At 41.7% G+C, this 11,459-nt stretch overlaps 1 long non-coding RNA gene across 1 annotated transcript in view; it reads right to left on the bottom strand.

Moving 5' to 3' along the window:
- The window catches only part of LOC117956701, a 28,507-nt gene extending 20,559 nt beyond the window's left edge, over positions 1–7,948 (bottom strand). Inside the window, exons 1-2 of the long non-coding RNA XR_004659340.1 lie at positions 7,599–7,948; positions 1,081–1,186 (exon numbers count right to left, since the gene is read on the bottom strand). This is a non-coding gene — a long non-coding RNA (uncharacterized LOC117956701). The remainder of the gene's footprint in view (positions 1–1,080; positions 1,187–7,598) is intronic.
- Positions 7,949–11,459: the final 3,511 nt, after the last annotated feature.

The raw sequence follows: 11,459 nt of genomic DNA, 5'->3' as shown, positions 1-11,459 counted from the left end.
AGAAGAAATGAAATGATGATGGGTTGGCTCGGGATGGCTCACCTGTTTGGACCACTCCAGGATAAAGGAGGCACCCAAAGGCCCTTGCCCACTCCCGTCCCGCCTCGTGTACACCTGGCCCTGGCCAACCTGATAGAGGGTTGGTTTGGTGAAGGCCGGAAGCGTTTGGAAGGTGAGGCAAAGCACCTTGAGGCATGTCGCCTGCCAGGCATTATCACAGGCAAGAAGCGCAGTCTGTAGTTGTGGGGGGTCGCCATTTAACTTCCTGGAGGAAGTTGAAGAAATCAGACACATGTGTAAGCTTTCAGGTTTGTAGTAGAGCGATTCAGTCATGTTGTTAACTTCACCAGGACTCTGCAGGGCTCCTGCAGACCGCCTGCGTGGCTTGAGCATGTCAGCAGCGTGGCGTGAGCATGTCAGCAGCGTGGCGTGAGTGGTCTGCCGGGAAAAACAGCAAACGCAGCAGCCGCGTAAAAACGCAAATATCAAGCCGACATATAGGCCGGCCGATAACATCGATCTCTCAGTCATAGAAACACATCGTGTTTTGTGCGTCATTCCCTGCTGACTTTAAAAAAGTATTACACCAAGTCCATGCTCTTCATCCAGTTATAACAGATTGTTTTAACCGATTGGCCGAAGTGGAGACATGTTGTGAAGTTTAATAGTGAAAGTGTCACGAAGCGGTTCGTATGAAAACTTGCACAACAATTAGCATGATATCTGAGAAAATTAGGTGACCGCCGGCCAGTTAATATTTGCGCCTTACAGTTCGAGTTACTGAGAAAACATTACTGTGAGCCGGGTACAGGCCCCAGGAGGTGCCATTCGTTTCAGGGGTCGCTGCAGCTGAGCTAGCTGAGAGGAGCTAGCAGCTGAGTCTAACCAGCTAAAGGGGCCAGTTAAAACGACTCGTAGAGAAAAACACCGTATGGCCCCCGGACACAAACACCTGAGTACTGGGGGAAAGGCTTGTGTTTTCCCAAACCTTTTCAGGTCACAATGTCTTAAGGATCATTGTGTAGGAATTTCTATGATCCTTGGCAGGAAGTAAGCATGTTGAGTGTAATTTGCGCTTACCTCTGCCTAGTTTGAACTCGATGCTGCGCGTCTCATTGCCAATATAAGCTCCGGTACGCAGCCCCTGGCAGCTGCTGATGTCCTGTTCACTGACCCTGGGAATATGCTGCGTCACACACAGGGAACAGAGCAACCTGGGTCCGTGGCATTAGATCACAGAAGAGACATTTAGTTGCTCAAGTTACAAAAGATGATATCCCCTCAGAGTCTAATCATCCCAATCAAAATAATCAGTCAAATCTGTTTCTATAACCATCACTGTAAGGTTAATGTCAATATCAATACTAGACAATTACATTTGTATAATATTCATGTACATGTAACAACAATTAAAAAAATGAACAGAACAATTTTAAAATAAAATAAAAAACATGTTTTAGTGGAATCCCTTTAAGACTGACACCGTAAAAAATGTGTCCATTGGTTACTTAAAAAAATTATGGCAACAACGTGAAACGTAATATAATTGAATAGATTTTTTTTACAATTTCTATAATTTTGATTATAAAGTATTGAAAAAAATTAACTAAATTTAATTTAAAAAATTGAGTACAAAAGCAAAACTTTAAATTTGTTGGATTTAGTAACAGCATGCAAAATGATAAGTTATATAGCCACACATTTCTTTTGAAAATCCAATCAGTTTCACAAGAAAAATTAATTTAGGTTTATTAAGTATCTGAGCAAAAGTCATTTAGATTTACTAAACATATTGAAGAAATTTCTCTTTTCACTCTTTTCCCAATTGTGGTATGATGTCCTTCATCTGTGCGTTGCCTTCTCTCACAACTCCTGCCCACGTCTTCTTATCTTCCACTATAAATACAACATAAAGCCTGAAACACTATGTGAAAGCTATCAACAAATAATGTTCTTTTGTGAGGATAAATAATTTTTAGTATTGCAAACTATTGTTTTGAAATTAACACAGTGTATTTCGGACATTTTGAAGAATTAATAGTGATATTGAGGATTGTATTGATCTCAAAGTCAAATGAGTTTCAATATGTGCATCGAATGCGTTTAGTCCTAGTTAAAGCTGATTTTAAATATCTAATGTCAGTTTTATGTAGCTAACGTTAGCTAGCTAGGTTTATGGTCAATTTAGCTTCAACAAAATGTAAAACAAAGTTATGTGACTGTCAAAAGTTAGCCAACAAAAACGGTCACCATCTAATAACTGATATTTTATGACCGTTGGCCCTCCGAACAGCTTTTAAAACCGTTTTTAAAATCAATTGTTAACCAGATTTATTGTTCATGCCGAATGTACAGAAACTAACCACAGTCTTACTAAACGGTTTTACATAGCTAGATAGTGCCATTTGGTGATAAGCAGGGTAAAAATAAAACCTTATAATCGTACAACGTCATGATACGACCGTTAGCATGCAATTACACGCCCCTGAACTTCTTCACCTTCTAAAAAAAAGATTTAACGTTAGCTAGCTAGTTGACATTTTAGCTAACGCTATATTCCAAATACCATTTGCTTCGATAACAAGTTTTCAAGTCTTAAAATGTGTTCCCAGTTGAGGTTTCAGTTCCATTTAAGCCAACAAAAAAAAACTAACCGATACAAGCAAAGTATGACTGAGGTGCGGCACTCGGCTACTTTTAGCTAGCTAGCTAACGCTAGCATCAACGTTAACGGATATCGCGTAACGTTCAAATATGCCTAACGATTACGTTAACTAACGTTAATGGCCTGTGTAATGTTAACATTAGCTAACTTGAACGTTATGGTTTGGGTAGCTAGCTAGTCAAATTAGTAGCTACATGTGGCTAGCTAGAACACTGGTATTTTAATTTTAAATGAACGTGAAAAGGGCGGCTAGTGTGATGTTAGCCTGATCTCAAGGCTTTAAAGTTACTTTAAACCATGACATGGCGTAGCTAACTTAGCTAGTAGCTAAAATAGCTTGTTATTTGTCAAAAGAACACCAACTTCCAAAACGTTGAAATGTTGTTTTAGCTAACGGTTGCTACGTTAAAATGAAATAGTGCGTACCATAGAGTTTAACAGCAACTTGCTGTCCATCACGTCAACAGTGTGTGTAACGTTAAGACGTCCAGGCGCTCAATAAGCGATGCTTCCAAATGACCCGCAAACAACTGAGGAACCTGTAATACATTTTACCGACATATTTAATACGCTGCTGCGATGTAGCTATAGATTTCCATCACAATACAACGTCCAGGCGCTCAAAAAAACGATGCTTCCAAATGACCCGCGAACAACAGAGGAACCCATGTAGACGAATTTAGTACGTTGCTGCGATGTATAGATTTCTCTCACAATACGACATACAGACACTCAATTAACGATGCTTCCAAATGACCCGCGATCAATTGCAGATTAAGCGATCATTTGCACACGTCGTGACGACGAATGTGTGCTTACTGGGTAGTGGTTTAGGTGCGTTCTTCACCTGTTAGCTAGTGGTTTTGGTGTGTTGTTCACCTGTTAGCTCGTGGTTTTGGTGTGTTCTTCACCTGTTAGCTAGTGGTTTTGGTGTGTTGTTCACCTGTTAGCTAGTGGTTTTGGTGTGTTGTTCACCTGTTAGCTAGTGGTTTTGGTGTGTTGTTCACCTGTTAGCTAGTGGTTTTGGTGTGTTGTTCACATTCTAGCTAGTGGTTTTGGGGTGTTCTTCACCTGTTAGCTAGTGGTTTTGTTGTGTTGTTCACCTGTTAGCTAGTGGTTTTGGTGTGTTCTTCACCTGTTAGCTAGTGGTTTTGGTGTGTTCTTCACCTGTTAGCTAATGGTTTTGTTGTGTTGTTCACCTGTTAGCTAGTGGTTTTGTTGTGTTGTTCACCTGTTAGCTAGTGGTTTTGGTGTGTTGTTCACCTGTTAGCTAGTGGTTTTGGTGTGTTCTTCACCTGTTAGCTAGTGGTTTTGGTGTGTTGTTCACTTGTTAGCTAGTGGTTTTGGTTTGTTCTTCACCTGTTCACCAACTTCAGATTCTGTAATTCATTTGACAAGTGGATGGAAACTTAGCTAGAGAGAAGTCGTCTCCGTCTGTGTTTACCAGACACACCAGGGGCAAAGTTGGAAACCAGAATCAGCTTTAATCCAGTCCTAATCTAGTCCTCAACTTTCAAATCATTTTACTGGAGTTATTGTTATTATTGTTTATGTCATCAGTACCATATTTAGTCTAAATAGATGGGAATGTATCTACTGTACAATGCATTTGACGCAACTCAACAGATTTGGCAATCTGTATTAATTAACAGCAAATCATTGCAGCTTGATGGCGCTAACGTTAGCACATAGTAGTATAGATGGCGCTAACGTTAGCACATACTAACATGGAGGGCGCAAACTTTAACACATAGTAGTATAGATGGCGACATTATTAAAAAAAGAAGAAAACAGAGATCCGGAAGACAAGCAGTACGACATTCCCATCATCCTCGGCCTTATCTGCGAAAGATGTTTGAGACAGTAGACATCAAGGACTCCTGGCCAATGGGCTGGGGAACTTCTTCATTCAAGTCTGTTTAGTAATTCATATTTAATCCTTTATTTTCTTTCCAGAAGCCATATTTGAGCACACACGTAGATGTTGATTCCTCTAACTGTTAAGGGGAAGATTAAAAATAGAAACTAAATTTGTGAATTCTCACAGAATCACAGCTGAATTCATATCTTGCTAACGAGTCAGAATCGTATTAACCTGGAGTCCCAGTTTCTGTGATAATAATCATATATTTTATGTTTTAGGCCTGTTGGCAGACATCCATTTAAAAGGTAGCCATTTCCATATAAAGACGTGTCCTCCATGTCCACTGTAGTCCCTCAGCGTCTCTCTAGTAACGTGTCTGGTCCAGGGAGCTTTGCATAAAAAGTGGTTGTCATTCGCAAGGCTACTTTTACTTTTATACTTTAAATAAATTTCCAGGCTTGTAGTTTGTTACTTTTACTTGAGTAAAGAAGTTTAATAAGTACTTCTACTTTTACCAGAGTATTTTTTAACACAAGTATCTGTACTTCTACTTAAGTACGGAAAGTGAGTTCTTTTGCCATCTCTGCCTCTGGCACATCAGAAGTGCAACGTCTAAGCTGTTTTATGGCTCTGCAAAACTATCAGGGTCTAAAGGAGCAGCCCTTTTAAACTTGGCTGTCATCCACAACCACCGTCATTGTAAACTGCCTAAACAGAGACTTCTGCTTATATTGCTGCTTTTAATTTCTGTTAATGTCGACCCAATTCCAGGCCCAGAGCAAAATATGCCATATGACACCCCTGAAAGCTTTAAATGCAGAAAGGGCCTGGGATTTTGTCATTTGAATGTTTGTAGTCTTTGAGTACTTTTGCCATCTCCGCCCAGGACCAACCAAGACGACTGGAGTCAGATTTCCGATCAAACAATGTTAGAAGAGTAAGAACTCTCAGACGGTGGCTTTCCTTTGCTTCTTTGACTTTATTTTGTTATGGCCAGATGAGCTCACACACGGCTCAGTTCTGGAGGCGGAGTGGATCCCAGGCCCAGATCGGGCTGGGAGCTGGTCTGGCGTCTGCAGTTCTCACAGGAGGCAGGGGAGAGCTGGCTGATAAGGTTTGACTGCTCCTCCTGCGCCCCCGCCTGGCTGAAGCGCTCTGCAGGAGTGATTCAACGATCTGCTGCGATCTGATTGACAGTCAGCAGTAAAGCGTGGAGCTGCACGGCTAAGAAACTCTTCTCGGATGTCGCTTCGCACACATGCTGCTCCAGCTGCTTCACCTTACCCGCCCACATCTGGAACATGCACAGCATTAGGGCTGGGACCATTCACCTTGCTGATTTGAGTCTTTCATGATACATGGGTGCCAACTGGATTTGTATTGTGGTTTGATAGTATTGAGTATTGTGATTTTCTTTTCCTTCTTTAACAAAAACAAAAGTTGAATATTCACTTCTAGAGACAATATTTCATGAGACATGACACATTCTAATTTCTTTCTAAAAAGAATGTATTTTTTACAGAGGTCAGTCCTCAACAAACTGCATGTCATTTCCCCTCTCTCTTTCCTGCTATACTATATAAATATATATATATATATATATATATATATATATATATATCTATTAGAGCTGGGCAGCGATTACATTTTTTAATCGCGATTAATCACATAATTTCCCCGATTAAGCGCAAAATGAAATAATGAATTCAAAAGTAATGTTTATAGTGCAATTTTTTTTAAATGTTTTGCCATATGAACAAAAGTGCCGTAACATTCCTTTTGTTCTGCAAAAACTTACCAGCATTTTTGTTTATAAAGTAGCAGTTACATTAAAAAATGTTGTGTCTCGATTTGAACAATGTATTTATCATGTCCAGAGATGAATTCCATCTGGTTGGAACGTGTTGCTAAGCAACTCCTTCTTATGTCCACGTTCTTCTGTTGTTGCTCTAACTCTGCAGCCTTGCCGGACTGGGTTTAGAGCCCCACAACTTTTCTGCACTTCGCAGGACACTGTCCAACGAGCTGTAAAGCAGAGACACTGAGGGACACTGTCCAACGCGCTGTAACAGAACTGTGACAGAACGCTGGAGTCCGTGCGCAAAGCAGGGGACATGATCAGAAGGCTCGCAGCAGCGATCAGATTCCGTATCTACTCGTACTATCTGTCCTAACTGCGGTGGCTTTATTTGACACTTTCCACTGCTGTGCAACTTCAATACGGTGTCCCGCCCTGTCTCAGCCTAATGTCAGTCAGAGCAGTATACTGCACTGTAACTCCGAGATAATTACGATTGCCCAGTTAGTCCAGTAGTCGCCAGTAAGAGCAGCAGCGTGCACAAGTTGTAGCGTGGTTGCTTTTGCAGTCCTCTCCTTTTCACACGACTCGTGTATTCTTCTTGTTTGGAAGGTGAGGCACAGCACCTTGAGGCATGTCGCCTGCCAGGCATTAGCACAGGCAAGAAAAGAAGCGCAGTGTGTAGTTGTGGGGCAGGAGCGGTGGTTTGAAAACTTGGACCATGTCAAGTTACACCAAATCCATGCTCTTTATCCAGTTATAACAGACGGTTTTGGCTGATTGGCCGAAGTGGAGAAATGTAATGAACTTTAATAGTAAAACAGTCACGAAGCGGTTCGTATGAAAATGAACAGAACAATTTTAAAATAAAATAAAATAAAAAACATGTTTTATCGGAATCCTTTAAGACTGACTACTTTAATTAACAAGAAAATCCAGCTGTGTGTGTACAAAACGTATTACTTTAGTTAAATTAGTATAAGTTAATTTACTACTTAAATTAACTTCATTAACTAAATCAGCTAACCAACCAAATAAAATAATTTAGTTAAATTAATTTAATTAATTTGTATTTTGGTAATGAAACAATAAATGTCATTGTATTTTGAAAAAAATAGGAAAATTAAACAAAGTAGTCATTAAGTAGTTTCTGCCTATACGCTAACATACAAGCTAATATTGATATATCTGTGATATTACCAGAATATCAGTCAGTCAGTAGTTATTGCTTTAATCGTGGACAATGTCCCCATCGTAACCTATGATCTTACCTGTGCCGGTGTGTGGTTCTGGACTGGGGGTCTCTGTGGCTGAGGGCTGGCGGCTGGATGCCCCCAGCTTCTCTGCTGCTTTGTCCCTTTGGGGCCCCTTAGGGCCCATATGTGTTTGCCTGCAGTCCTAACATTACGTCTCCGGAAACAATTGTACAGTGTCCGTTTCTGTTTCTTACCCGGGCTGGGATGGATGCGCCCGCGCCGGTGGACACGTTAAATGGGTATGATTGTGGAATCCGGATCAAAGACGCCTGGTTTTGGGGTGATACATCACACCTTTTACCTGAGCTCTTCCCCTTCATTGTCCTCTTCCAAGTCTTTGGACCTTTGGGCCAGTGGTGCATTTAGCCGTGAATTTAGACAACGCTGCAAAGACAACAAGTTAGAAAACTATGAATTTTCTACCTACTCAACGGTAAGATGTCTTGAAGCGTATTGTGTGTGAATCTGCACGAGATTCACAGTGTGAGATGATAATAAGAGGGCGTCAGTGAGTGCTAAATAGATAAATGAACACAGGGAGGCTTGATAAATCACAAAGTCAAGGCTGATCAAAACAATGATCAATCAAAGGCAGGTGGTGCGGCGAGGGAGCCGGGCTGCCACTACGCTGATGATGACAAAGCTTATGAGTGTGTGAAAACACACAGCAGCGAGCGGGCCTCTTACCTTTTCCTGCTGCGCTGGGCGAAGTCAACCTGGTAGTGTCAGTCTGAACTGTGGCAGCGCCTCAAGTGTTCTTCCAAACCGAGAACACTACGACATCATTTGAAATTATGATGCATAACGGAATGGAATGCTTCCTAAATCAATATATTTGCATTAGAATGCCCAAACTCTAATTCCTGATTGTCTCTTTTTTTTAAAAGAAACAACATCCTACGTCATGAATTGGTTTAGACACTTGACACTCTACAGCAGTCACAAGAGGCCAGCACCCAAAAGGTGCACCCCCCCAGTCTGTTCCTCTTTCTGGTTTGAATTATGAGGATCAAATTCTTTATTTTGATGATGTTTTATGCACCAATTTGTCTTCACTGGAAATATTCACTGCAAAGTTGTCAAATTACAGGCACACACACACACACACAAACACACATATAGACCTTTGGAAGTGAGGGGTGGGGGGCTTCAGGGAATATATATATGTATATATATTTATATATATATATATATATATATGTTCCTGCATGGCCTATACAATACATAAAACATACAATATTTCCAGAGATGGCAAAAGTACTCACTTTCCGTAGAAGTACAGATACTTGTGTTAAAAAATACTCTGGTAAAAGTGGAATCACTGATTAAACTTCTTTACTCAAGTAAAAGTAACAAACTACAAGCTTGGAAATTTACTTAACGTATAAAAGTAAAAGTAGCCTTGCAAATGACAACCATTTTTTATGCAAAGCTCACTGGACCAGACACATGTTACTCTCCGGTCCAGCTCCGCTCAAAACCACAGCACCGGATCGGTCAGACCGTTGGCGTGTCGCTCGTTACCGCCTGAGCCTGTCACTTCACTTCTGAAGACAACACACTCACCTGTCCTGCTGATGTCCTGCTGATGTCCTGCTGTCCCAGCGTAAACTAACCACAGGCAGCTGTCTCGGGGACGGACTCCACGACCAGCGACGTGTGCTCAGAACAGTTTATGCATCTGACAGTTATGAACCCTTCAATCATGCATAAGTCTGTAAATTGTGTGCTAGGTTTAAAATGACATGCTAGTAAATGCTGTGTTTTGGTTCACTTCCTGTATTTAAGTCGGACCACGTTCTCACTTGAAATGAACTAAACTCTAGTTTACTTTGTAAACTGAAGACTGAGACCCCCGTTTTTAAGTAGACCAGAGTTTGTTAGAGTAGGGGCGAGCCTTAACAGCGTCTCAAAGGAACCGGACTATCTATACTATGTTTTAAAACGACCAAGTGAAGAGGGTGTGAAAGCAACATATGACTAAGACTGACAACAGAAGGGGTCGAAAGGGGCCCTCATCTCATCTCATAAAAGGTGTGATGTATCACCCCAAAACCAGGCGTCTTTGATCCGGATTCCACAATCATACCCATTTAACGTGTCCACCGGCACGGGCGCATCCATCCCAGCCGCACATGGAGTTCAGCTTGAATTATTAAAGTTCATCTATTTTTTCCATGCTTTTCACTGACTGAATAGTGGAATGCACACAAGCACGTTGTCACTGAGTGGGGGGGTGAAGCAGAACACTGAGCACAAACACGAACCGTGTGCTGTGCAGCTGGAACACTCCCCCTGCGGTTCTGCTCATTCAACAATATAAAGCATCACAAAAGCAGTACGAGCATGTGGTAAGTGCAGGATAATTACTATAATCAGAGCATAATATCATGTAAACAATACAGTATATGATGAAGCTGAGCTCCAGTCTGTTGAATGAGCTGCTGTTAAACAACCACTTGAGGTCAGTGTTGTTCCAGGCTGAGACCACGTCTAGCCCTGGTGGTGTCCATGTCTTGAATCTGAGGTCAGGCCATGCGAACACATCCCGTGACCTCAGAAAGGAGAGGACGTACGGTGGGTCGGCCTCAGAGGAGCCCCCGCTCACATGATAACATGATAACATGATGTCAGGTGTAAAAAAGCAGCGACAATGTGAAACAAAGGCTCTGTGAAGCATAGAGCAATGTCTAGGCAATAGTTCCCATGCAACTGAAACACACTGGGGGGGAAATGTCTTACAGTAAAACCTGCAGTAATGGTAGAATAAACATGAAACTGGATTTTGGAAATGGAAAGAAAGGAGATGAAACACATTAGCAGAGAGCCGCTGCAGGGCAGGAATGAATCACGCTGAATTCTTTCATGTCTTTTTTTGTGTATTTGCGTAAAATGGGATTTCAAGCCAACTCTTCCAGATGTGAGGACGGGATTTGTAGGTGGACCTGTGTCCAGTGGATGAGAAAACAGGCTGAGAGTAAGAGCTCGGATTACACCATGTTTCATTCTCTAATTGGGATGATTTCTAATGAAGGTACTAATGGGTAAGCCGGAGCCTCCTGGAGGATGTTTGGCTTCTACCATTCGAGCCATGCCTGTCGTTAGGGCTGCAGCCTGAATTTCATAAATCCAAATCAGGGGAGGGAGTTGCCACCAAAAAGACTCTCTGGCATTTTCTGATTATTTTCTTCTTTATCATCTTCATGTATTCATTCAATTGACTCTTCAAAAACATTGTCTGTACATTAGCTCTTCATAGCTACTGTTCCAAAACCTTCACAATACCAGGATATGTTTCTGTGTGGGGTATTATATTATGTACATATTATATGATATTAGTATCTTCCTAAATTAGATATGTTATCTGTTTGTCTCCAACAAATTAAAATTAAAGGTCTGTAGTCTAACAAATCTCAGATCAGCCTTTAATACTCATGTGTAACATTGGAGAATGTGAACGTAAAAAGTCCCAGACACACTTCATGGCCCTGCCTACTGTGGCACATAGCTGCAACTAAGGTCTGTTTTTGATTATTAAGCTAACCCTTGATTATTTTCTATAGTAATCAATTATTGGCTTGCTTAGCGGGGCGGGGTGATGAACGGTGGCAATAACAGTGACTGAAAATGAAATCAGTGGTAGTAGTTCATGTCATAGCAGGGCGCTGCGGGGTCTTACAGGGTGTAGCGTAGCACAGTAGAATGTAGCTGGACGTAACAGGACACTGCAGGGCATAGCTGGACGTAGCGGGACGTAGCAGGACACTCCAGGGCATAGCTGGACGTAGCAGGACACTCCAGGGCATAGCTGGACGTAGCAGGACACTGCGGCGCATAGCTGGACGTAGTAGGACCCTGCAGGGCTTAGCTGGACGT

Source organism: Etheostoma cragini, chromosome 14 (assembly GCF_013103735.1).
Source record: "Etheostoma cragini isolate CJK2018 chromosome 14, CSU_Ecrag_1.0, whole genome shotgun sequence".
Lineage (NCBI taxonomy): Eukaryota > Metazoa > Chordata > Actinopteri > Perciformes > Percidae > Etheostoma > Etheostoma cragini.
Note: the sequence above shows the minus strand (reverse complement) of the source record. Positions and strands in the feature narration are given on the sequence as shown.